Raw genomic sequence first — 27,702 nt, 5'->3', positions numbered from 1 at the left:
AATCAGGAACTTAACTGGACCTCTCACCGAATTAAGACCCTGCTGGGAGGAAATCCCACCCCCCGGGAGCCGCACAATACCAGCAGCTCTCCTGGAATGGTGGCCACTGCCGATGTTGCACTGGGGCCTACCCGGAGGATCAGCCATCTATCCTCCAGAGACAGATAGTGGGGCAGGATTGGGTTCCCAGGTCAGTTGGGAGGAGGGGGGTTCATAGCAAGATCCAGTCGTTAGCTTCCTGTTGTCCCCTTCCCAAGCTGGCCTCCTTGATTGGGCACAGAGTGACTTTGACCCAGGGAGCCCCTCTAAAAGTCTTCAGGGAAATCCAACTGTATTTTCTGGGCATCCCCCCTGCCTTCCACTGTGGCTGTTAAACCACCTGCCCTCCCATCTCGGATTTAATTGGAGAAAGGCAGATAGGGAGCACGATCTCTACCCTACAACCTTCTATCCGATCACACGCCCTCACCCACCCATCCCCAAACCTGCCCTCACCCACCCACCCACCCCCAACACATGTCCTTACCCACCCACCCACCCTCAAACAGGCGCTCATCCACCTCCAAACCCGCCCTCACCCACCCACCACCTAACCCGCCATCACCCACCCACCACCTAACCCGCCATCACCCACCCACCCCAATACACGCCCTCACCCACCCACCCTCAAACAGGCTCTCACCCACCCCCAAACTCACCCTCACCCACCCACCCCCAACACACGCCCTCACCCACCCACCCATCCCCAAACTCGCCATTACCCACCCACCCCAATGCACGGCTTCACCCACCCACCCTCAAACAGGCCCTCACCCACCCCCAAACGCGTCCTCACCCACCCGCCCCCAATACACGCCCTCACCCAACCACCCCTAAACTAGCCCTCACCCACCCACCACCAAACTCGCCCTTGCCCTCACCCAATCACCCCCAACACATACCCTTACCCACTCACCCCCAAACATGCCCCTGTGCCGGGCGGGTGGAGGGGGTGGGGGACGGTGTAGTGGCATTAATTTCTGCCCATGGAGTTACTTCAGGGACAGATAAGTGTCAAGCTCATCGGTGTTGAATTGGAAGGAAAACATGGTTTTACAACAATCTGACAGCTTCCTGCTCACTTTTACTAAGAACTTGTTTTCATTTATTAATTTTCTCTTAATGAATTCAATTTCTCATTCATAAACTCCACAAGATGGGATGTTCACTCACATCCCCTGGTTTATTTATCTGGCTCTCAGGACAACTCGCCTGGTAATTTAATCATTACCACATCCTTGCTTAGCACTAACGTTTGTGTTCTTCTATTTGTTTCCCCACCATCTTCAATATTCTTGTGTCTTTAAAATAGAATTGTTCAAAGAAATCAAGGCTGTTTGACTGGGTGAGGGAATTGGAGAGTGGGTGATGGTCCCTCCAGGAATGTAACTACAGAGTCAACAACCTTACACATCATTCCACTCTATTGTTCTCATTCCGTGTGTCAAATATCCATGTACAATTCACTCAATCATGTTCCCTATGTACGTTTCTATTTGCCTTCAGCAGAAATTATCATAGACTCATCGGGCGCGATTCTCCCATTCGGCGGCAGAGTCTCCATGTCGTCGGAAACGCCGTCGCATTTCACGACGGAGAGCACAGGCCGCTGGGAGAACCGATTCTGGCCCCTACAGGTGGCCAGCATGGCGCTGGAGAGGTTCACGCCGCTCCAGCCTCCCATCCCAGCGTGAACTGTGCGCCGCGCCAACCCGCGCATGCGCGGTGGCTTCCCTCAATGTGCCGGCCCCTGATGCAACATGGCGCGGGAGTTCAGGGGCTGACACGTAAGAAAATAGGCCCGGGGAGCGAGAGGCCGGCCTGCCGATCGGTAGGCCCCAATCGCGGGCCAGGCCCCATCGGAGGCCCCCACCCGGGGTCGGAGCCCCACAGGCTGCCTCCCTGACCCTGCGCGCAGAGTTCCCGCCGGCTGCGACCAAGTGTGGACGACGCCAGCGGGACTCTGCCTTTTTGGAGTGGCCGCTCGGCCCATGCGGGCCGGTGAATCGGCGGCCCCGGCCCGCGACCGGTGTCTCGCCAAACGTGCCGGCGACAATGGCTCTGATTCTCCGCTCCACAGAGAATCACGTGCCGTTGGGGCAGCATGGCGTGGTTGCGGGGATTCTCTGACCCGGCGCGGGGCTGGGAGAATCCCGCCCAGAGAATTCCCACAGTGCAGAAGGAGGTCATTCTGCCCATCGAGTCTGCACCCCACCCAGGCCCTGCACTATCCCCATAATCCCACCTAACTGCGCATCTTTGGACACTAACGGACAATTTAGCATGGCCCATCCACTTAACCTGCAGATCTTCGGGCTGTGGGAGGAAACCAGAGCACCCCAAGGAAACCCATGCAGGCAAGGAGAAAAAGTGCAAGCTCCACAAAGACAGTCACACAAGGCCAGAATTGAGCCTGTGTCCCTTGCGCTCTGAGGTAGCAGTGCGAATCACTGTGCCACCATTCTACCCCTACGCTAGTGGACTATTTGCAAGGTTCAAAACGCTGATACATTGGGCTATAACCACAGCAAGATAAATGCCCTATGTGGACTGTAAGTACTTGATAGGCTCAGGTCAGAAGAGAGCTTTAATCTAACCAGAGAGCACATGATGGTGATGCTCCCTCCAATAGGAAGAGATTTGCATGGTTACACATTTGAATTAGAAGTGTCTTTAACTGAGTTTTGTGTATGTTGGAGGCTTTGTCTTCAGCTGATCACCTCCTAAGGAGTTTGAGTGAGTAGGGTAAGAATGAGCAGAACAAATTGTATTAGGTCTGTGCAGGGAATGGACCTAATGAGCAGAACATCCAATTCATCAGTCCTGGTTTTTTGAACACAAAAATCGACGCAAAAAAAATTACTAACAGAATATTATAGCATCTGATACAAATTTTATTCCTCAAGTGACTTGAATGGTATAATTTATTCAGAACATTGCTGCTTGTAGTTATTTTGTTAGTTTTAGCAGTAGAGTGAGACTTATATTTCACATCCCATCTTTTTTGTGAAGATAATTGAGGTGATTTTCATCGACCTAACACTTCCCCCTTGATCAAAACTTTGCACCGATTTCATAACCAAGTCCCACCTGCATCTTGACCTGGGCAGCCAATGATTGCCACTCAATTCATCATCCCAAAGCGCTAGAGCTTTGTTACAATATTTATATTAGGGCGTAGATATTTATTTTGCATAACAACAATTCCAGTGATGCACGGAAAGTTTCCCACCGTTTAATAACATTACAAAATCACGAAGCCTTGCCTGCTCTGATTCTGGGGGTAGGGCAGGAATTCTGGGGGCACGTTCTCCTCACAATTTAGAGTCGGGGTCAGTGCTGCGGGGACAGATTTGACGAATTGGCCCTGCTGTGTCTCCGTAACAACAACTTGCTTTTATGCCATCCCGTTAAGGTATTAAAACATCCTAAGGTGTTTCACAGGAGATTATCAAACACAATTTGCAGCCAAGCCTCATTAGTAGACAACAGGACAGGACTCGATCAAAGAGGTAGGTCTGAAGGCACATCTTAAAGGAGGAGAGAAGCAGTTAGGCCAAGAGGTTTATAGAGGGAGCGTAGTTTAATAAGAACACGGGGAGTCCACACCGTTTCGGAATAAAGAACTTTGGTTTATTTACAGTTAGGTTATATTCAACTCCTGGTAGATCCCTACTGGGTCCCTCCAGGGTCGATGCCTTACTGACCCAACCTTTCAAGCATAGCTGAATGCTGTTCCCCTGCCCTCAGTGGGGGGAGCTCGTACTCCGCGAGAACCACAGGGAAGATAATTATTCCCACCCCAGTCCTGTGCGGGATATGACACTGACGGCTGAGGGTCAGCCACTAATGGTGACATGAAGAAAATTGGGGTGTACAAGAGGCCCAAGTTGGCGGAAAGCAGATATTTTGGAGGGTTGTAGGGAGATTACAAGGGTAGAGAGAAGAAAGGCCAAGGAGGGCTTTAAAAACAATGAGACTTTTAAAATTGAGACATCTTTCCTCTTAATATTTTGCAGTTTTTATATAATACCCCAATCAGCCTTTAAAAGACCTCTCTTGTCTCCTCCAGCAACTACGTATGTAACCGTTTGTGTACAACCTGCATCTACTCCTGACAGTCAAATCTAACTTTGCCCCATGTCCCATTTTAATCATCCATGACTCACTTCTGTACCATTCACAAGTTTGGCTGGTATTAGTCCTCTTGCACCTTATCTTTCTTGGGCCTTCAATTAATTTTGATCTTGTTATTCAGTCATTGCAGCATTCCAATACAATTAAACTGTGAATATTTGAGACCTATTTTCCTGCACATGCTTCGACTAGTAGTGCATGAAGAGTCTATACAATATTAAATCAAATTTTCAGATCATCTTACCTGCATTTGGATGAATTTATTATTCTTGCTGTACATTTGCATAAACTCAATCATCCACTGTAACAATTATAAAGTCATGAGTAGCATTTTCGAATAACATTTAAATATTTATTAGTGCTTTCAAATTTACTTTTTCTCGGCTGCACTGTGCTGGGAGCAATGGGAAATAATTTGAGTCACGTGCTGTGACATTTAAGAAGTGTTATGTAGAAAGCATTAGAGAATGTGCTTTTTATAGTCGCAGACTCTTTATTCCAAAAGGAAGCAAGTAGTAACAGAATATCAAATATGCTCCATTCCGCAAGGATGCATTACAGAAGGAAAATAAGGAGAGGCAATGCAATCTAAAATGGTGACATTTTGAAGGAGGGAGCAGACACAACAGGGAAGAGGGGTTTAGTGGGGGGGGGAGGGGGGAAGGTGCATATTTGTGATTTTTGGAAGGCAGCAGGACAATTGACAAAGATGTTAAATTGGGTTCTTAATGAGGTGCAATGGTAAGAAAGTTGCACTAAAGCATTCTAAATTGTTGGTTAGCCCTCAGCTGCAGTAATGCATCCAATTGTGGGAAGAACACTTTTGAAAGGATGTCAAGGCCTTGGAGAGGATGCAGAGGCGATTTACTCGAATGGTATCAGAAATGAGGGAATTAAATTGTCTGGTGAGACTAGAGGAGACAGATTTAAGATAATTGACAAAATGAAAAAAACAAGCTTGAGGCAGGGGAATGAGGAGAAATTCAGCAATTTGTTGTGATGTGGAACGAGCTTCCCTGGGTGGGGACAGATTCAACAGGAACTTGTAAAAGGCAAATGGATAAATACATAGAAAGGAAACAAATTTTCAAGGCTGTGGGGAAAGTTTGAGGAGTGGGACTGATTAAATAGTTCTACGACAGAGCCAGCACAGGCACGATGGTTGAATGGCCTGCATCCATGTTAATACACTTCATAGTTATAGTTTTTGTGCAATATAATCACTATCTTTCAATGGAACAAAAATTGTATATCTATGTTTAGAATTTTAACTCCCTCTCTCAGGCAGAAACAAGGAGATAAAATTAAATTGGCAAGTTTAATGATTTCCTCCTCGGGGTCTTTTTAATACTTGTTGGGATTTTGTAACATATCCATCTGACTCGGGCGGAATCCTCATGAATAAATGTAAGATGTCATTCAGACTGAATCTAATTTTAACTGTTTGTGTCCACTGTTTGTAGGGAGTAAGGTATATATACCAGGTGTGGCCTCATGAAGGTCCTGTATATTTGCAGTAAGACATCCTTGTCCCTGTCCTTGAATCCTCGAATCCTCTCACAATGAAATAGCATATCATTTGCTTTCTTTGCCACTTTCTGTACCTGTATGCTCACCTTCAGCCACTGGTGAATGAGGACACCCAGATCTCAATGCACATTCCCTTTTCCTAATTTATGGCCATTCAGATAATGGTCTGCCTTCCTGGTTTTGCGACCAAAGTGGATAGCCTCGCATTTATCCAAATTATTCCGCATCTGCCGTTCATTTGCCCACTCACTCAACTTGTCCAAATAGCACTGAAGCTTCTCTGCATCCTCCTCACAGCTCACCCTCCCACCCAACTTCGTGTCAACTGCAAACTTAGAGATATTACATTTTGTTCCCTCATCTAAATCATTAATACATATTGTGAATAGCTGGGGTCCCAGCATCGATCTCTGCGGTACCCCACTAGTAACTGCCTGTCAATTTGAAAAAACAACTTTAATTCCTACACTTTGTTTCCTGTCTGCCAAACAGTTCTATACATCTGAATATACTACCCCTAATCCCATGTGCTTTAATTTTACATGCTAAGCTCTTATGCGGGACTTTGTCAAAAGCATTCTGAAAGTCGAATATCTGCATCCACTGGCTCCCCCTCATCAACTCTACGAGTTACATCCTTGAAGAATTCCAGTAGATATGTCAAGCATAGGGCAGCACGTGGCGTAGTGGTTAGCACTGCTACTTCATGGTTCGATCCTAGCTCTGGTCACTGTCTGTGTGGAGTTTGCACATTCTCCCTGTGTTTGCATGGGTTTTGCCCCTACAACACAAAATTGTGCAGGTTAGGTGGATTGGCCCATTGCTAAATTGCCCCTTAATTGGACAAAATGAATTGGGTATTCTAAATTTTTTTTTTTTTTAATTTGTCGAGCATGATTTCCCCTTCATAAATCCATGCTGACTCTATCCGATTCTGCCATTGTTTTCTAAGTGCTGTGCTATAAAATCTTTGACAATGGATTCTAGAATTTTCCCCACTACCGACATCAGGCTTACTGGTCTATAATTCTCTGTTTTCTCTCTATGTCCCTTTTTAAATAGTGGAGTTTCATTGACTGCACTCCAATCTGTAGGAACTGTTCCAGAGTCTATAGAATCCTGGAAGATGACCACAAATGCATCAACTATTATCTTTTGTAAATGAACATTATGAAATTGACTGCAAAATCAGAAAGCCAGAGCAGTCAATTGAGCAATATTGTACCTGGGTGCAGGTGTTTCAACATGAGCAATGGATTTCTGGGTTCTCACAATAGCCTCATTGTGTGTTCTTTGCTGAGAGACCAGAAAATGATTAGCCTGGTGAAATATCTGAGCCCCAGGAAAAACATCGCTTTAGTGATGGCTTTGGCTCTCTGATCCCTGCATTCATTGCTGCCCCAAAAAGCCCGTTAGAATGTGGTGGTGAGCTCTCTTCTTGAACCGCTGTAGTCCGTGTGGTGTAGGTACACCCAGAGTGCTGTTAGGAAGGAAATTCCAGAATTTTGACCCAGTGATAGCGAAGGAACAGTGATGTAGTTCCAAGTCAGAATAGTGTGTAGCTTGGAGGGGAACTTTCAGGTGGAGCATTTCCTTGCATATGCTTCCCTTGTCCTTCTAGGTAGTATAGATTATGAGTTTGGAAAATGCCCTTGAAGGAGTTTTGGCAAGTTGCTGCAATGCAGCTTGTAGAGGATGCTAACTGCTGCCGCTGGGCATCGTGGTGGAGAAAATGAATGTTGAAAGTTGTGGATGGGGTGCCAATCAGGTATTCTGCTTTGCCTTGTACGGTGCTGAGCTTCTTGAGTGTTGTTTAGAGCTGCACTCATCCAAGAAAGTGGAGAGTGTTCTAACACATTCCTGGCTTGTGCCTTGTAGATGGTGGACAGGCTTTGGGGTGTCAGGGTGGGAGTTTCTCACAGAGAATTCCCATTCTCCGACCTTCTCTTGCAGCCACATACTTACTAAACACTGTGCAATCAGCGATAAATATCCCCACTTCTGACCTAATGTTGGAGGGAAGGTCACTGATGAAGCAGCTGAAATGGTTGGGCCTATGTCACTAACCTGAGTAGCTCCTGCAGTAATGTGCTGGAGAGTTTTCCCCGATTCCCATTGACTCCAGTTTTACTTGGGCTCCTTGATGCCACATTCGGTCAAATGCTACTTTGATGTCAAGGGCAGTCATTCTCACTTCACCTCTGGAGTTTAGTCCTTTTGTCCATGTTTCAACCAAGGCTTTAATGAGGTGAAGAATTGTGTAGCCCTGGCAGAAGCTAGCCTGAGCCTCAGTGAGCAGTTTATTGCTGAGTAAGTGCTGCTTGATGGACCTGTTGATGATCCCTTCCATCACTTTGCGACAATAATTGGCCGGATTAGGTTTGTTCTGCTTCTTGTGTACAGGAAATACCTGGGCAATTAGCCATATTTCTGGGTAGATGCCAGTGTTGTAGCTGTACTGGAACAGTTTGACTAGGGGTGAACGAGCCATAGAGCACAAGTCTTCAGTACTATTGCCGGAATATTGCCAGGGCCCGTAGCCTTTGCGGTACCCGGTGCCTTCAGCTGTTTCTTGACAACACCTGGAATCGAATTGGCTGAAGATGTATGTGGTGCTAGGGACTCCGGAAGTCATCCATTCATCACTTCTAGCTGAAGACTGGAGCAACTTCTTCAGCCTTATCTTTTGCACTGATATACTGGGCTCCTCCATCATTGTGGATGGGGATATTTATGGAGCCTCCTCCTCCAGTGAGTTGTTTAATTGTCCACCACCATTCATGGCTGGGTGTTGCAGGACTGCAAGTCTTAGATCTGAGCTGTTGGGACAGGATATGCCGAGGGATAGTGATAGCGGTGTCTGGAATATTTTCTGTAAGGTATGATTCCGTGAGTAGGATTATGTCACGCTGTTGCTTGACTAGTCTGTGAGACAGCTCTCCCGATTCTGGCACAAGTTCCCAGATTTTAGTAAGGAGGGCTTTGCAGAGTTGACAGGGCTAGGTCAATGCTGAATGGCCTGACCGGTTTCATTTCTTTCAGGCTTTATACAACTGAACGGTTTGTGAGGCTATTTCAGAGGGTGTCTAAGAGTCAACCACATTGTTGTGGGTCTGGAGTCACATGTAGGTCAGACCAGGCAAGGACAACAGATTTCTTTCCTTAAAGCAGGTGTGCTTTTACACCAGTAAAATGATATGGTCATCATTAGACATTTTAAATTCCAGATTGTTTTATTGAACTCAAATTCCTCGATCTGCCATGGTGGGACATGAACCCAGTTACCCAGAGCATTATCTGGGCCTCTGAATTTCTAGTCCAGTGAAAAATACCACTATGCCACCACCTCCCCACAGCTCTCCAACCAGGGGATCAGCAGCTTCTATGTCAAACCCACATGCTGGGTGGATGCCAGTGATGTAACTGTACTGGAATAGCTTGGCTAGGGCTGCGGCACAAGCCTTCAGTACAATTGCTAGAATATTGTCCGGTCCATAGCCTTTGGGATATCCAGTGCCTTCAGCCATTTCTTGATCTCACGTGGAGTGAATCGAATTAGCTGAAGACTGACATCAATGATGCTGGAGACCTGTAGAAGAGGCCGGGATGGATCATCCATTTAGCACTTGTGGTTGAGGTTTGTTGCAAATGATTCAGCTTTATCCTTTGCACAGATATGCCCCCAACATTGAGGTTGGGAATGTTTGTAGAGCCTCCTCCTCCAGTTAGTTGTTCCTCCTCCTCCAGTTAGTTGTTTAGTTGTCCACCACCATTCACAACTGGATGTGACAGGACTGCAGAGCTTAGATCTGGTCCTTTGGTTATGGAATCGCTTAGCTCGGTTTGTCACTTGCTGCTTATGCTGTTTGGCACAGGAGTAACCCTGTGTTGTGTCTTCACCAGGTTGATACCTCATTGTTAGGTGTGCCTGGTATTGCTCCTGGCACGCCCTCCTGCACTCTTCATTGAAACAGAGTTGATTCCCAGCTTGATGTTAACTCGAGAGTGGGGGATGTGCCAGGCCATGAAGTTACAGATTTGGGTTGAGTACAATTCTGCTGCTGCTGCTGATAGCTTACAGTGCCTCATGGATGCCCAGTTCTGAACTGCTAGATCTATTTGAAATCTATCCCATTCAGCACAGTTGTAGTGCCACACAACATGATGGAGAGTATTCTCAATGTGCAGTCGTCGATCCTATTGCTATTTTAAAGGATCTGGACGATTGACACAAGGCTGGAATAAGCTTTTTTTACACGTCCAACTGTCACTGTAGCATTCATCTATTCATACAGTGTGTAATGGGTGAATGGGAATGCAAGTACCATGGCTTGGCATGGGGACATGAGGGGCCTTTGAGAGTGGGTGGGGGAGCATTATACAATGTTTGAAAATGTATTTCTTTTGCGACCTTGAGGTTTACTTCGCACAGCCAATAGTATTGATGGTGTCGCTACTTTATGGTCATCTGCAGTACGCCCTGACATATCCACCTTTTTCTTTGCAATCTTTAAACCCATTTCTCTCGCAATGTCGAAAATTCTATTTTCACTGATGTTTAAATGGATAGCTCATGGGGAGTGAGTGGATGTGTGGTGAGTGAATGATTGTGTGGGGTTGAGGGGTGAGGGGTGGGAATCTTTCTATTTTTATAATAACTGGAGGTGGGCCCTCTTTTGAGGTCGACCTCAGTACTGGGCACTCCCTGTAGCTGCCTCCAAATTCTTTGCTGGGTCAGCTGGCCTGACACACGTTTGCACCTGCCTCCTGAGCAATGAAGACTTCATTCTTGTTGGCTCTTTAATAAGACCATAAATAAGACATAGGAGCAGCTATAAGCCATTTGGGCCATCAAGTCTGCTCCACCATTACATAAGTTCTTGACTGATTTGATGTGATAATTGTTGCATCTTTAGACGAACAGTACAAAAGAAATAGATTGTAGATACATGTGGGTTCAAAGCAACATTAACAAAGGTTTATTAAATAGGTCTTCACTGTACAACGGTTGGTACTAGACTAGGGCTAAAGCCTGCAAGGTAGCTGATCACATCACGCATGCCACTTAACTCGGTTCTTAAAGAGACATTGCACACAACTACAATGATCCACATATATAAGATTCCTTAACATATAATTAATATATTAACATAGTCATTTACATATAGACACAAGTGCAGGCATCAAATTCTTACATTATCATAACACATTCAATACGATAGATGATCAGGTGAGTGTCTGTTTCTCAGTGGTTGCCTGAACACTTCCGGGACTTTGTTATTCTCGATCTTAGATGTATCTTCAGTTTCTCCAGTAGATGTCTCTTCCCTGGAAGGGGTTACAAGGGAAGACGAGTAGGAGCAGATACTTCTGATGCCATCTCTGTTTCTGTAGATGAAGAAGATGTTACACAGTCAGATGGAACAAAGACCTTTACCCCTTGAGGTGGTTCTGGTCCTGGCACTAATGTGGGTTGACAATAATTAATCCGCTTGGGTTCACCTGTCATTTGGACCGAGGAGGATATTGGACCATTGTGAGCCAATACCGTTGCAGGGCCCCATTTCTCACTAGTGGTGTAGCTGCGGGCTAACACTTGTTCTTCTTGTTGAAACAAGCGTTTCCTTGAGTTACTTTCTCAGCTCAAACTCTTTGACTGTTGGTTTCACTCTATGTCAGATTTCTCCTCTGGCAAGAATAAATCAATGGTAGTTCTCAGCTTCCTTTTCATCAATAGTAAAGGTGAATTTTGTGCAGTTGCAGGGTTTGCATTTCGGTACGTTGCTAAAAATTGGTTTACATGGTGATGAAGCGAACCTTGGTCCTTGGAAGCTTTCAGTGCATTCTTCAAGGACTGAACAACCCTTTCAGCTAAACCAGCTGTGGATGGGTGGTAAGGTGCTGACTTTATACGTTGAACTCCTTACATCTTTAAGTAGTCTTCGAAGTCTTGGGCTGGAAACTGTGTCCCATTGTTGCTCACGATCTGCTCTGGTTTTCTGAATCTTACAAAGATCTTGTTGAGTTTCTCAATGGGTTGTTTTGCAGTGGTTGACTTCATTACCACTTTGGGTGTGTGTCTACAATGACCATGAACATGTGTCCCTTGAATGGACCAGCAAAGTCAATGTGTAATGTTGCTATGGCATTTTAGGTCACTCCCATAGATGTAATGGTATCAACGGCAGTGTGTTCCTTAGCTGCACACATGACTGGCACAGTCTTGCTTTTTGTTCTATTTGGGTACAAATAGAATAAAATTTCCTGGCCACAAAATTTAACTTTATGCTAGTTCCATCCTTCACACTATACCTTGGTGTCCTTCGTGTAACTGCTTCAAAGCTTTGTGCTGTAAATTTGGTGGAAAGATTACTCTCATCCCCCACAATGGACTTCCAACCTGTGATGTTATTCGAATCTCCTGAGAATGTAGTTTTAATTCAGGGTTTTCCTGCTATCTTCTCCTTTAGTACCATTTCTAGTACCTTCCCCATCACAGGACTATTTCTGGTATGTCTTTACACTGTCAATGGAACATTCTTATGCTTTGAACAATAAAATATATGATCATGACTAGGTAGTATCTGACTATCTGATGAAGGTACGCATGACAATGCATCCACATTAACATGATGTTCTGACTGACGGTATTTGATCTCGTAGGAATGTGCAGGTAGTATTCAAGATCATCGTTGGAGTCCACTTGCAGCCAACGAAGGGATTTGTGTGGCCCAAAAGTGGCTGCTAAGGGCCTGTGGTGCGTCAGCAATGTGAAGTGACGACCATATAGGTATTGGGAAAATTTCTGCACACAAAATATAATACGCAGTGCCTCCTTCTCCAACTGAGCATAGTTAGATTCTGTACTTATTAACATATGAGATGCAAACGCTATTGGTCTTTCTTCCCCTGGAGGTAAGACCATGACCATAAGACATAGGAGCAGAATTAGGCCACTTGGCCCATCGAGTCTGCTCTGCCATTCAATCATGGCTGATATTTTCTCCTTCCCATTCTCCTGCCTTCTCCCCATAACCCCTGATCCCCTTATTGTTCAATACCTATCTATCTCTGTCTTAGACACTCAGTGAATTGCCCTCCACAGCCTTCTGCGGCAAAGAGTTCCACAGATTCACCACCCTCAAGGCTGAAAAAATTCCTCTTCATCTCTGTTTTAAAGGATCATCCCTTTAGTCTGAGATGGTGTCCTCTGGTTCTAGTTTTTCCTGCAAGTGGAAACATCCTCTCCACGTCCACTCTATCCAGGCCTCACAGTATCTTGTAAGTTTCAATAAGATCCTCTCTCATCCTTCTAAACTCCAACGAGTATAGACCCAGAGTCCTCAAACGTTCCTCGTACGACAAGTTCTTCATTCCAGGGATCATTCTTGTGAACCTCCTCTGGACCCTTTCCAAGGCCAGCACATCCTTCCTTAGATACTGCTCACAATACTCCAAATGGGGTCTGACCAGAGCCTTATATAGCCTCAGAGGTACATCCATGGTCTTGTATTCTAACATTAATGCTAACATTGCATTTGCCTTCTTAACTGCCGACTGAACCTGCACATTAACCTTAAGAGAATATTGAACAAGGACTCCCAAGTCCCGTTGTGCTTCTGATTTCCGAAGCATTTCCCCATTTAGAAAATAGTCTATGCATAAATCCGTCCTTCCAAAGTGCATAACATCACACATTTCTACATTGTATTTCATTTGCCACTTCATTGCTCACTCTCCTAGCTTGTCCAAGTCCTTCTGCAGCCCCCTTGCTTGCTTAATACTACCTGTCCCTCTCCAGATCTTTGTATCATCTGCAAACTTAGCGACAGTGCCTTCAGTTCCTTCTTCAGATCATTACTGTATATTGTAAAAAGTTGTGGTTGCATCACAGACCCCTGAGACACACCACTAGTCACGGGCTGCCATCCTGAAAATGACCCCTTTATCCCCACTCTCTGCCTTCTGCCAGATCATTAATGTATATTGTAAAAAGTTGTGGTTCCAGCACAGATCCCTGAGGCACATCACTAGTGATTGGCTGCTATCCTGAAAACGACTCCTTTATCTCCACTCTCTGTCTTCTGCCAGTAAGCCAATCCTCTATCCATCTTACCCTGAACACCATGAGCTCTTAACTTATTCAACAGTCACCTAGGCGGCACCTGTCAAAGGCCTTCTGGAAATCTAAATAAATCACATCCACTGTTCTCCTTTCTCTAACTTCCTTGTTACCTCCTCAAAGAACTCTAACAGATTTGTCAGACACGACCTCCCTTTGATAAAGCCATGCTGACTCAGTCCTATTTTACCATGCACTTCCAAGCCCTTCGCAATCTCCTCTTTAATAACAGACTCTAAAATCTTACCAATGACCAAAGTCAGGCTAACTGGCCGATAATTTCCCGTCTTCTGCCTCCCTCCCTTCTTAAACAGTGGTGTTACATTAGCCACCTTCCAGTCCTCTGGGACCCTTCCTGCCTCCAGTGATTCCTGAAAGATCATCACTAATGCCTCCACAATTTCCTCAGCTATCTCTTTTAGGACCCTGGTGTGTAGTCCATCCAGTCTAGGTGACTTATCCACCTTCAGACCTTTCAGTTTCCCCAGAACCTTCTCCTTAGTAATGGTTACTGCACTCACCTCTGTCCCCTCATTCTCCTGGAGCTCTGGCATCCCACTGGTATCTTCCACCGTGAAGACTGATGCAAAGCAACTATTCAGTTCATCTGCCATTTCTTTGTTTCCTATTATTACTTCTCCAGCCACATTTTCTAGTGGTCTAATGTCTATTTTTGCCTCTCTCTTACCTTTTATATATTGAAAAAATCTTTTCCTATCTTCCTTTATATTACTAGCTAGCTTGCACTCATACTTCATCTTCTCCCCCCTTATTGCTTTTTTGTTGTCCTCTGTTCGTTTTTAAAGGCTTCCCAATCCTCTGCTTTCCCACTAATCCTCGCCACTTTGTATGCTTTTTCGTTAGCCTTTATGCTGTCCTTGACATCCCTCGTCAGCCATAGATGACTTGTCCTTTCCTTAGCATGTTTCCTCCTCCTTGGGATGAATTTCTGTTGTGCCTGCCTAATAACCCCCCAAAACCCCTGCCATTGCTGTTCCACTGTCATCCCTGCTAAGCTCCTCTTCCAATCACCTTTGGCCAGCTCCTGTCTCATGTCTTTGTAGTTACCCTTTTATAATTGTAATACCGTTGCATCTGATTGCAGCTCCTCCCTCTCAAACCGCAGGGTAAATTCTATCATATTGTGGTCACTGCTCCCTAAGCATTCCTTCACCTTAAGTTCCCTAATCAATCTGCCTCATTACACATCACCAAATCCAGAATTGCCTGTTCCCTAGAAGGCTCTGTCACAAGCTGCTCAAAAAAAATATCTCTTAGACATTCCACAAATTCCCTTTCTTGGGACCCACTACCAATCTGATGTTCCCAGTCCACCTGCATATTGAAGTCCCCCATGATTATTGTAATATTGCCTTTTTTACATGCCGTCTCTATCTCCTGATTTAATTTCTGCCCCACCTCCTGACTACTGCTAGGGGGCCTGTATATAACTCCCATCAGGGTCTTTTTACCTTTGCAATTCCTCAACTCTACCCACAGAGATTCTATGCAATCTGATCCTATATCGCTCCTTGCTATCAATTTAACTTCCTTCCTTACTAACAATGCAACACCGTCCCCTTTGCCCATCTGCCTGTCCTTTTGATAGGACATATATCGTTGGATATTTAGATCCCAGCCCTGATTCCCTTGCAGCCACATCTCTGTGATGCCCACAACATCGTACCGGCCAATTTCAATGTGCGCAACAAGCTACTTTGTTACGTATACTGCGTGCATTTAGGTAGAACCCCTCAATCGTGCATTGGACACCTCCCTTTTCGCACTCTCCTCAGTCACTGTACCCTTTTTGATTTTTGACAATGGCTTCTCTGCCTTACACTTTCCCCCTTGCTTCCTTTTGCTTCTGTCCCTGTTTTACTACCTTCCAACTTCCTGCATCGGTTCCCATCGCCCTGCCACATTAGTTTAAACCCTCCCCAACAGCACTAACAAACACCCCCCCCCCCCCCCCCCAGGACATCGGTTCCAGCCCTGTCCAAGTGCAGATTGTCATGTTTGTACTGGTCCTACCACCCCCAGAACCGGTTCCAATGCCCTAGGAATTTGAATCCCTCCCTCTTGCACCATCTCTCGAGCCACGCATTCATCCTATCTATCCTGACATTCCTACTCTGACTAGCTCGTGGCACTGGTAGCAATCCTGAGATTACTATATTTGAGGTCCTACTTTTTAGTTTAACTCCTAACTCCCTGAATTCAGCTTGAAGAACCTCATCCCGTTTTTTTGCCTATATCGTTGCTAACTATGTGCACCACGACAGCTGGCTGTTCACCACCCCCACCCCCACCCCCCCCTCCCCCGCAGAATGTTCTGCAGCCGCTCCGAGACATTGTTGACCCTTGCACCAGGGAGGCAACATACCATCCTGGAGTCTCGATTGCGTCCGCAGAACCGCCTGTCTATTCCCCTTATGATTGAGTCCCGTTTCACTATAGCCCTGCCATTCCTCCTGTGCAGCAGAGCCATCCACGGTGCCATGAGCCTGGCTGCTGATGCCTTCCCCTGGTGAGCCATCTCCCTCAACAGTATCCAAAGCGGTATATCTGTTTTGCAGGAAGATGACCACAGGGGACACCTGCACTGCCTTCCTACTTCTGGTCTGTCTTTTTGTCATCCATTTTCTATCTCCCTCAGTAATTTTCACCTGCGGTGTGACCAACCCGCTAAACGTGCTATCCATGATGTCCTCAGCATCGCAGATGCTCCAAAGTGAGTCCATCTGCAGCTCCAGAACCATCAAGCGGTCTAACAGGAGCTTTGGCTGGACACACTTATTTTACGTGAAGGTGCCAGAGACAGTGGACGTGTTCCTGTGCTCCCACATCGCACACGAGGAGCATGACACGGTTCTGGGATCTCCTGCCATGTATTAAACCTTCTGTTAACTTCTACAACTACAACTCAAAAAAATGAAAGAAAAAATAAATAAATAAGGTACTGTATGTGACACCACTGCTCCAACACCATGTGGTGAAGTATCACAAACTAGTTGTCATGGCAACATCAGGTTTAAATGCACTAACACATCCAAAGATGTGGGGCTGGATTCTCTGTTTTTGGGACTATGTACCCATGCCATCATAATATTTGTGGACAACACGTCAGATAAACTGGCGTGAAAGGGTTACATATTCATAGCCCTTCACTGCAGGGGGCTTGCAGTGAAGTATCGTAAAACTAGCAACTTTTGTTGCAGATATGCGCCCCCGCACATGCGGTCAGAGATCGCGCATGCGCACTGCGGCGGCCTCCATTGGCCACTCTATGGCGGACTCAGACCGTGTAGCTGGACCTTAAACATAGTGCCCCAATCAGCTGCACGCGCGACCCGGACAGCCCGCCCAAAAATTGCCCGTTCGTGTATAAGGCCCTGCCCTCCGATCGGCTCTCCCCCGACCAGGGTGGCCTCAGATTGATTCTGCAGTCGCCACTCTAGTACCCCGATAGGCAGGGCCATGTTAGATCCACCGTAGAATCCTGTTCAGCTGGCGGTCAGCAGCACCACCCAAAGCTGCAGACTGGCTGTCCGACCTCTCGGAATCTCTCCAAATGGAGAAAATCAAACTCGCCATCCGAGGGTCAGACGGCGGCTTCCACAGAACGTGGAAGCCATTCATGCAATTGTTCCGGGACCTGTTTGTGGCCAACGAACAAGCAGAAGAATAGCCAGGTAGCCAAGAATTAGGGGAAAGTCGCCAAAGCATTAGAGGGAGAGATAGACTGGGAAGGCGGGGAGGACTGGGGGACGACGACAGCTAAACCTAAGAGGAAAGAAAGGCGAACCACAGGAGGGGGGGGGGGGGGGGGGGGGGGGGGGAGGGGGGAGGGGGAAGAGACAGGGAACAAGAGAGGAGAACCTGGGTGGTGGGGGGAGGCAGTGAAATGAGAGCCGGAAGGAAGGCACAGGATACAATAACGAACATGGCATCTCCAGGAGCAGGGAACGAGGAGAATAAAGACGAAAGACAAGAGGAACGGCAGAAGCGGAGGTGAGCGCGAGACGGCAGAGAGATCCGTCCGGGAGAAGCAAGCAACACCAACACCAAACCCATTCGAGTATTGCCCACTGTAATTGTTTCTCCGGCACCCGAATGTATATTTACCTCCCCAGTCTCCAAACAGTCGCCTACTTATGTGTTGTAAATAATTTTGCCAGGTGTACAGAGTTGCTGCTGTTGAGCTGGTGCACAATACCCTACAGTTATTCTATTTTATTTTTTATTGTATTTTTTTTATTATTTACTATTTTCTTTTCTTTGGTATGTTTGGGTGTGCCCTTCTCTTCTGTATATGTGTATATATATATATATATATATATATATGTTTCTTTTCCTGTGTACATAACGGTAAATATACTTTATTCAAAAACCCAATAAAAAACATTTCTAAAAAAAAATGGCTCTTAGTGTCCAAAGCTGTGCAGGTTAAGCGGGATTAAGGGGATAGACCTGTGCATATCAATAGCGTGTGATGATCTCCTGATGGGTAATTGATGGGGCAGATCCAGACATGTTCTGGCAGTGTGGTAGTATGACTAGAGGTACTACGGTACCTGGGAGTGTGAGCTGCTATTGGTGGAGAAGGCTCGCTGCCCATTGGCCCACGTGTTGCTTTCCCATTGGTCGAGATGAAGGTAGCTCCGCCCACAAGGCGGAGTATAAGAACCCATGTTTCCCAGCAGCCATTGTTCTTTCTGTACTCAAGCTGCTGGGCACACTTCTTGTAGATTAAAGCCTTCGATTCGGACTTTGACGTGCAAGTTAGGCGGGACGCGGCCATGGAACTGCTCAAAGGACACTTCATCCGGCCGGTAAATCAAGTTTACGCTCGGCACTTACTGGCCACGAGGCAGCAGATCCCTGGTGATTCGTTGGACGATTTTTACCGTGCCCTCCTCGTAATGGGGAGGAACTGTGGCTGCTCGCAAGTGTCAGCTAGTGAGCACACTGAACTCCTCACCTGAGACGCCTTTGTTGCAGGCATGCAGTCCCCACAGATCTACCAGAGACTATTAGAAAGGGAAACCTTGAGCCTCATGGAGGCACGGCCCCTCGCTACCTCCCTAGATGTCGCAAACAGAAACGCACGCTCATACACCCCCGACCGTGCGGCAGCCCCCTGGGCAGCGTGGAATTCAGCCTCTCTCTCCCCCACAGACACGGACTCCCCCCAGGCCTGTGCCGCAGAACGCCCCGAAAAACCCGTGGGGCCCCGCTGCTATTTTTGCGGCCAGGCGAAACATCCCCGACAACGTTGCCCAGCCCGATCTGCAACTTGCGAGGGCTGCAGGAAGAAAGGCCACTTTGTGTCCAGCTGCCAGGCCAAGACGGTTGCTGCGGTCCCGGGCAGGGACCGCGGGACTCCCCCTTCTCTCTCTCCAGGGGCCCCGTGCGGCCCGCGAACCTCACTGCCCCCATCCTCCAACGCCACGTGCGACCTCTGGCCGCTGCCATTTTGTGCTTCCGACGCCACGTGCGGGGGTCGGGCGCCGCCATTTTGTCCACCCCCCACCATGTGCGACAAATGGGCGCCGCCATCTTGGATCGGTTCCGAGGACCCCGCGGGTGACTACTCAGCGCCCGATGAAGACTCCGACTATCTGCCACGACTCGCTTCAGTCACTTTGGACCAGTCTCGACCCCGCACTCTCTCTACGAAAACAATTAATGTCCTGCTCAACGGGCACGAGACGACCTGCCTACTGGACTCCGGGAGCACGGAGAGTTTTGTACACCCTACCACGGTAAGACGCTGCGCTCTCCCTGTCTAGCCGGTCAAGCAAAAAATCGCCCTGGCCTCTGGCTCCCATTCAGTGGAGATCACGGGGTGTTGTATAGCGGACCTCATGGTCCAGGGAGGGAGTTTAAAAATTACAGACTCTACGTCCTCCCCCACCTCTGCGCGGCTGCACTCCTGGGGTTAGACTTCCAGTGTAACCTCCAGAGCCTAACATTTAAATTCAGCGGCCCTATGCCTCCCCTCACTGTCTGCAGCCTCACGACCCTCAAGGTCGATCCCCCGTCCTTGTTTGCAAACCTCACCCCGGATTGAAATCCTGTCGCCACCAGGAGCAGACGATACAGTGCCCAGGACCGGATCTTCATCAGGTCTGAGGTCCAACGGCTTATGAAGGAAGGGGTCATCGAGGCTAGTAACAGCCCCAGGCGAGCACATGTTCTGGTGGTAAAGACCGGAGAGAAGAATAGGATGGTCATAGACTACAGTCAGACCATCAACAGGTTTACGCAGCTGGACGCGTTCCCTCTCCCCCCGTATATCTGACCTGGTCAACAGGTTCGCGCAGTACGAGGTCTTCTCCACGGTGGACCTCAAGTCCACCTACCACCAGCTCCCCATCCGCGCAAGCGATCGTAAGTACACTGCGTTCGACGTGGACGGGTGGCTCTCCCACTTTTTAAGTGTTCCCTTCGGTGTCACAAACGGGGTCTCGGTCTTCCAAAGGGAGATGGACCGAATGGTCGACCTATACGGTTTACGGGCAACCTTCCTGTATCTCGATAATGTCACCATCTGTGGCCACGATCAGCAGGACTACGACACCAATCTCCACAAATAACTCCAAACCGCAAAGCTCCTGAATCTGACTTACAACAGGACAAATGCGTGTTTAGCACCGACCGTCTAGCCAACCTCGACTACGTAGTGCGAAATGGAGTGATAGGCTCCGACCCGGAATCCATGCGCCCCCTGATGGAGCTCCCCCTCCCCCACTGCCCCAAGGCCCTGAAGCGCTGCCTCGGCTTCTTCTCATATTACTCCCAGTGGGTCCCCAACTACGCCGATAAAGCCCGTCCCCTCATCCAAACAGCCACGTTCCCCCTGTCGACGACCAGGCCTTCAGCCGCATCAAAGCGGATATCGCAAAGGCCACGATGCGCGCTATCGACGAGTCCATCCCCTTCCAGGTCGAGAGCGACGCGTCCGATGTAGCTCTGGCAGCCACCCTCAACCAAGCGGGCAGACCCATGGCCTTCTTCTCCCGTACCCTCCATGCTTCCGAAATCCACCACTCCTCGGTCGAGAAGGAAGCTCAGGCCATAGTAGAAGCTGTGCGACATTGGAGGCATTACCTGGTCGGCAGGAGGTTCACCGTCCTCACAGACCAACGGTAGGTGGCTTTCATGTTTGACAATGCACAGAGGGGCAAGATAAAAAATGACAAGATCTTGCGGTGGAGGATCGAGTTATCCACCTATAACTACGACATCTTGTACCGTTCTGGGAAGCTGAACGAGCCTCCCGATGCCCTGTCCCGTGGCACCTGAGCCAACGCACAAGTGGACCAGCTCCGAGCCCTCCACGTGAACCTCTGCCACCCGGGGGTCACCCACTTCTTTCATATTGTAAAGACCCATAACCTGCCCTACTCCATCGAGGAGGTCAGGACAGTCACTAGGAACTGCCACATCTGCGCGGAGTGCAAGCCGCACTTCTACCACCCCGAAAAAGCACATCTGATAAAGGCTTCCCGTCCCTTTGAACACCTCAGCATGGACTTCAAAGGTCCCCTCGCCCCTACCAACCGCAACACATACTTCCTCAACGTGATTGACGAGTACTCCCGTTTCCCGTTCGCCATCCCCTGCCCCGACATGACCACAACCACCATCATAAAAGCCCACAACAGCATTTTCTCACTGTTCGGATTCCCCGCTTACATTCATAGCGATAGGGGGTCCTCCTTTATGAGCGACGAACTGAGTCAATTCCTGCTTAGCAAGGGCATTGCCTCAAGCAGGACAACTAGTTACAACCCCCGGGGTAACGGACAGGTCGAGAGTGAGAACGGTACGGTCTGGAAGACCGTCCTGATGGCCCTACGGTCCAGAAATCTCCCAGTCTCCCGCTGGCAGGAGGTCCTCCCAGGCGCCCTCCACTCAATCCGGTTGCTACTTTCCACGTCTACCAATCAAACGCCTCATGAATGCCTTCTTGTCTTCCCCAGGAAGTCTTCCTCAGGAACCCCGCTCACGACCTAGCTGGCTGCCCCCGGGCCCATCCTGCTCCGGAAACACGTGCGGATGCACAAACCGGACCCGTTGGTCAAGAGGGCCCAGCTGCTCCACGCTAACCCGCAATACGCGTATGTGGAGTACCCCGACGGCCGACAGGACACGGTCTCTCTACGGGACCTGGCGCCCACCGGATCCTCGCCATCGCCCCTGGCACCAGCCCCACCCACCCCCCTCCAACCGCAACTGCTCCCCGCAGGCGCTCCCTCCCTGGCCCGCCAACCCACTCACCCACGTCGCCTAGAGGACTAGATGCCCCCCCCCCCCATGGCCCGGCCCTCACCAGCTTTGCCTAGGGGTGTGGAAACCTCCACGTGGACCGGATCATCTTGTCCCACCCGCACTGGACGCACAACCCCCCCCCCCGACTTCTCAACAAGCACACGCCCCCCCCCCCCCCCCCCCGTTCCTTTCTCAACAAGGGGTGAATGTAGTAGTATGACTAGAGGTACTACAGTACCTGGGAGTGTGAGCTGCTATTGGTGGAGAAGGCTCGCTGCCCATTGGCCCAAGTGTTGCTTTCCCATTGGTCGAGATGAAGGTAGCTCCGCCCACGAGGCGGAATATAAGAACCCGTGTTTCCCAGCAGCCATAGTTCTTTCTGTATTCAAGCTGCTGGGCACACTTCTTGTAGATTAAAGACTTCGATTTGGACTACTTCGTTTCTGTGCTTATTGATCGCAGCTTGTCTGTTGGGTGTGTATTCGAACTTGGCCCGTTCGAATTCCCATGTGGCTGTGTGCTGGAATGATTATGGCTTGTTTTAAAGTGCAAAAATCGTTAATTTAAAATGGTCAATTTTAATCAGGCCTAAAAGGTAGGCCTTGCTAGGTTACCACAGGTGGGTGGGATGAGTTGGGAATATTCCCAATTCCCATTTCCCACGACCCACCTTGATGATGAAAATCCATTTCAATTACTTCAATAAAAAAGTTATCCCCAGTTGCAAAGGAAAACTAGGGGTGGAATTGGTTTTTGTGAAAGGGATATCATGCTTAACCAATTTATTGGCGTTCTTTGAAGAAGCAACATGTACTCTGGATTAAGGGGAACCGATGGATGTACTGTACTTAGATTTACAGAAGGCATGACAAGCTGCCACATTAAATGTCATTGTGGAAAATAAAAACTCATGGTGTAGAGGGTTAACATATTGGCATAGAGACGATTTGCTCACTAACAGGAAAGAGTTGGCATAAATGGGTCTTATCCTGGTTGACAAGATGTAACGCATGATGTGCCATACGGATCAGTGCTGGGTCCTCAACATTTTACAATTTATGAAAATATATTTTAAAAATTTTATTCGTTCTTGTGATCTGGGCGTCACTGGCTGGGCCAGCATTTGTTGCCCATCCCTAATTGCCCTTGAACTGAGTGGCTTGCTAGGCCATTTGAGTGGGGGACAGTTAAGAGACAACCGCATCGCTGTGTGGGTCTGGAGTCACGTGTAAGCCACACCAGATGAGGATGGCAGATTTCTTTCCCTGAAGGACATTAGTGAATCAGATAGGTTTTTATGACAATCGACAATGGTTTCATGGCCATCATTAGACTTACAATTGCAGATTTTTATTGAATTTAAATTTCACCATCTGCCATGGTGGGATTCAAACCTAGCATCCCAGAGCATTACTCTGGGTTTCTGGATCACTAGTCGAGCGATAATACCAATATGAAGTGACTTGCATGAAGGGATTGAGGGTATTGTTGCTAAAATTGCTGGCGACGCAAAGCTGGGTAAGAAAGTAAGATGTGAAGAGAGTGTAAGAAGGCTACAAAGGAATATCGATAGGTTGGGAGAGTGGGCAAATGAAGATCAATGAGGGCAAATCCTGGATCCCCCTTCCGAACAGCACTGTGGGTGTAACCACACCACATGGACTGCAGCTGTTCAAGAAGATGGCTCACCGATACCTTCTGAAGGGCAATTAGAAATGGTCAACAAATTCTGGCCTAGCCAGTGACACCCAAATCCCGTAAATGAATTTAAAAAGGACGGACTTGCAGCAATCATTCATTCTCATCCCAGCTTCTAATATTCCTTCAGAAAAGGAGAATCATTACACAGAACTACATGGAATGTACAGCACAGGAAAAAAAACCTAAATGCCTCATGTTGGTCTTCTCCCTCCACACAAACCTCCTCCCTTCCCTACTCTATCTAACCCCATCAATACTCCTTCTCTCGTCTGCAATTATTGAGCTTCTCTGTAAAGTGCACCCAAGTTTTTCACTTTCCTTTCTCCCTGTGGTTGTGTGCTCCATATTCTAATCACTCCCTGAGTAAAGAGGTTTCTCCTGAATGGTCACAAAGAGGACTATTTCCAAGAGATGACGGGTTATGGAACAGAAGGCTGTAATTAGTCCTATCATAAAATAGTAATAAAAGATTCTTCAGTGTCTGAAGGGATTGTGGTTTTTCAAGGTGCAGTCACTGGAGTGGATCAGTTAGATGTTAATAGTAGTCCCCTGTGACTGGGTAGGTCATGATTTCTGCTGCTCGTTCAGTCCAATTTCTTAAGACAACACATTTCAAGCTTCAGCCTGAAATCTAAGTCCAGTAAATCAAATGCATGAAAACAGGAAATAAAGAACTTACATTCCTATCACAACCTTGCGGCATTTCAAAATCTTTCTCAGTTAATTTATGAAGTGCAGTCACTGTTTCAATGTTGGAAAACACGGCAACCAATTTGTGCATAGCAAGCATCCAAAAGAAGCACTGTGATAATGACTAGATCATCTGTTTTACAGAAATGTTAGTTGAGGTATAAATATTGACCGGGACACCGATGCTCTACTTCAGAATAGTACACCTAAGAGGGCAGGCAGGGTCTCCATTTAATATCTTGTTTGAAAGGGCATCTACAGCAGTACAGCACTCCCTTAGTATTACACTGGGTGTATCAGCTTCCAATTTGTCCTTCCATCTCTGGAGTAGGTCTTGAACCACAATAGCGCTGTCCACTCAGCAAGGAATTAATGCTGCTTTCATACCTCAGGAAACACTGAAGCACTTCACAGCCAATGAAACATATTTTAAAAGTTTTTTGAATTGTGACAACGACCATCTAGCCCAGTGGAGTAATCTCCTTGTATGATCGTTGCAGTGTGGTTTGATGATGAACAACAGCTGTTTCAAAGCAACTTTGCTGATTCCTGCGCCGAATGAGATAGAGGAAGCAGAGGAAAGAGATTTATCAAATATATAAATACATTGCACAGAGCACTGAGAAAGAGTAGAATGCAGGAGTCACTGGGAATTCAATTATTAAGGATACAGTTCAGTGTTTCTGCAGCCACAGTGTGATTCCCCATTGGTATATTGCCTTGCTGGTGCCAGGGTAACGAGTTTCAGTGAATGAGTACAGACCATTCTGGAAGGAGCAAGGCACGAGCCAGAAGTCAAGGTCCATATTGGAACGAATGACATGTGCTGAAAATGTGCTGGGGTCCTTCAGGCAGGGTTTCAGAAACTAAGAAGAAGATTAACAAACAGGGGCGAAATTCTCCGACCCCCAGCAGGGTCGGAGAATCGCCTGTGGCCGCTGAGATTCTCCTCCACCCGGGAAGTGGCGGCGGCGGGAATCACGCCACTCCAATCAGCGAGGCCCCTGCGGCGATTCTCCGGCCCGGATGGGCCGAAGTCCCGCCGCTGGGAGGCCTCTCCCGCCGCCGGAATCGGCGGCGCGAGCGGGCCCCCGGGGGGGGAGGGGGGGGCGATCGGACCCCAGGGTGTGCACCCACGGTGGCCAGGCCCACGATCGGGGCCCCCGATCAGACTCCGGGCCAGTGCCCTGGGTGCACTCTTTCTCTTCCGCGGCCGCCACGGCCTCCGCCATGGCGGAAGCGGAAGAGAAACCCACATCGCGCATGCGGCGGTGGTGACATCAGCGGCAGCTGGCCGCTGACATCACCGCCGGCGCATGCGCCGACTGGCGAAAGCCTTTCGGCCAGCCCCGCTGCCGGGGGCACCGTTTTTTTGCGCCAGTCTTCTGGTGCCAACCGCTCCGGCGCGGGGCTAGCCCCCAAAGGTGCGGAGAATTCCCCACGCCGGGTAGGGGAGAATCCCGCCCCAGATCAGCAAATTACTCCCAGTGCAACATGTGGTTAGGATGAAAGCAGAAAATTAGCACAGGTGAATGCATGGCTAGAGAAATGGTGCAAGAGGGAGTGTTTCATATTCTTGGAGCATTGGGACTGTTTCTGGGGAAGAGAAACTTTGTACAAGGTGTTTGGGTTACAACTAAACAAAGCCGAGATATTGAGAGTTTAGCTATCATTGTTTGGAAGGTCAGAGGAAGCAGGAAATAGAGAGGAGTGAGATTAGAGGATAGTGAGATGTGCACATCAGTCGACTTAGAACTATACTAAAAGGTTCAGGGACCTGGGGCGGGATTCTCCCAACGGGAGACTAAGTGCCGACGCCAGAGGCCGCTCCTCTCCCCCTATTCTCCCACCCCCGGGGGGGCTTGGAGCGGCGCCGCGTCATTTATGCGGCGCTGGGCCTTGGCGCCATGTAAAAGCGGCTCCGTGTAAATTACGCGGCCGTCGCCGTATAAATGATGTCACCCGCGCATGCGCAGGTTGGCCGGCACCAACCCGCACATGCGCGGTTGCCGTCCTCCCCGCGGGCGCCCTGCAAGAAATGGAGAAGTGATCTTGCGGGGCGGTGGAGGAAAGGAGTGTGTCCTTCAGAGACGCCGGCCCGCCGATCGGTGGGCACCGATCGCGGGCCAGACCCCTTCTGAGCGCCCCCCCGGTGCTCGATCCTCCCTCCGCACCCCACAGGCCGCCCCCGCAGCGTTCGCGTGCTATTCACGCCGACAGCGACCAGGTCGGAGAATCACCGCTCGCCCGTTACAAACGGCGAGCGGCGATTCTCCTAGCGGCCTGCCGTAAATCTTGGCGCGCCGTTTTGGGGGGGTGGGAGAATCGCGTGTGGGTGCCGAGCAGCATGGCGGGACTTTCCCGGCACCCCCGCGATTCTCCCACCCGGCGTGGGGGGGGGGGGGGGGGTGGTTGGGGGGGGGGGGGGGGGAGAATTGCGCCCCAGATCGAGAAAAATAGCTGATAGGACCAAGAAGTCATATACATCAATGGCCCCAATGTAATTAGTATGTTTGGTGAGCTGTATGCACTAATTATTGATTGCAATGTGGTTGCATTGGCAAAGGCAAGGTTCAGGCAAGGTCAGAAAAGGGTTCTGAATAATACTGGTTACTAAGGATTCAGAACTGTTAGAGAAGGAAAGAGATAGGGTTAGGCAATATTGATTAAGGATGACATTACATTTCCAAATAGAAACGATTAGATGGTTCTAGAACGGAATCCATTTGGCCTGAGTTGAGGATTAGAGAAGGAGCTGTTAAATTGTTGGGAGATTTTCTTTTATAGAATTCAGTGAGAAGGAGATGGATGAACACATTTGTTGGCAAATCTCAAAAGGCAGTAATACCAGGAGACTTTAAGTCCCCTAATATAGACTGGGAAAAGAATAGTGCTAAGGAAAAGAAAGAAGAGGAATTACCAATGTGTACATCGAGAACCTTTCCAAAATATGCCTCCTGTCCAACAAGGAAGGAAGCAATGTTAGATCTGATTCTGAGGAATAAATTTGGACAAGTGAGATGTGTTACAGTAGAAGATCATCTCGCTAACAGTGACAGAACATCATTTGGTTTAATGTAATTATAGAAATAGATGAGAAAACATTAACAGTAGAAATGCTCACCTGGGGACTCATTTCAATGATTTAAGAAGTATCTAAGCACAGGGAAGATGATTGTAGAGTGAGGCAGTAATGATAATAC

The 27,702-nt window shown here is 48.2% G+C and overlaps 1 protein-coding gene across 1 annotated transcript in view; it reads left to right on the top strand.

The window, feature by feature from the left end:
• The window catches only part of syt1a (synaptotagmin Ia), a 622,829-nt gene that overhangs the window by 404,906 nt on the left and 190,221 nt on the right, over nt 1–27,702 (top strand).

The sequence above is a fragment of the Scyliorhinus canicula genome, chromosome 20, assembly GCF_902713615.1.
Source record: "Scyliorhinus canicula chromosome 20, sScyCan1.1, whole genome shotgun sequence".
NCBI lineage: Eukaryota > Metazoa > Chordata > Chondrichthyes > Carcharhiniformes > Scyliorhinidae > Scyliorhinus > Scyliorhinus canicula.
Note: the sequence above shows the minus strand (reverse complement) of the source record. Positions and strands in the feature narration are given on the sequence as shown.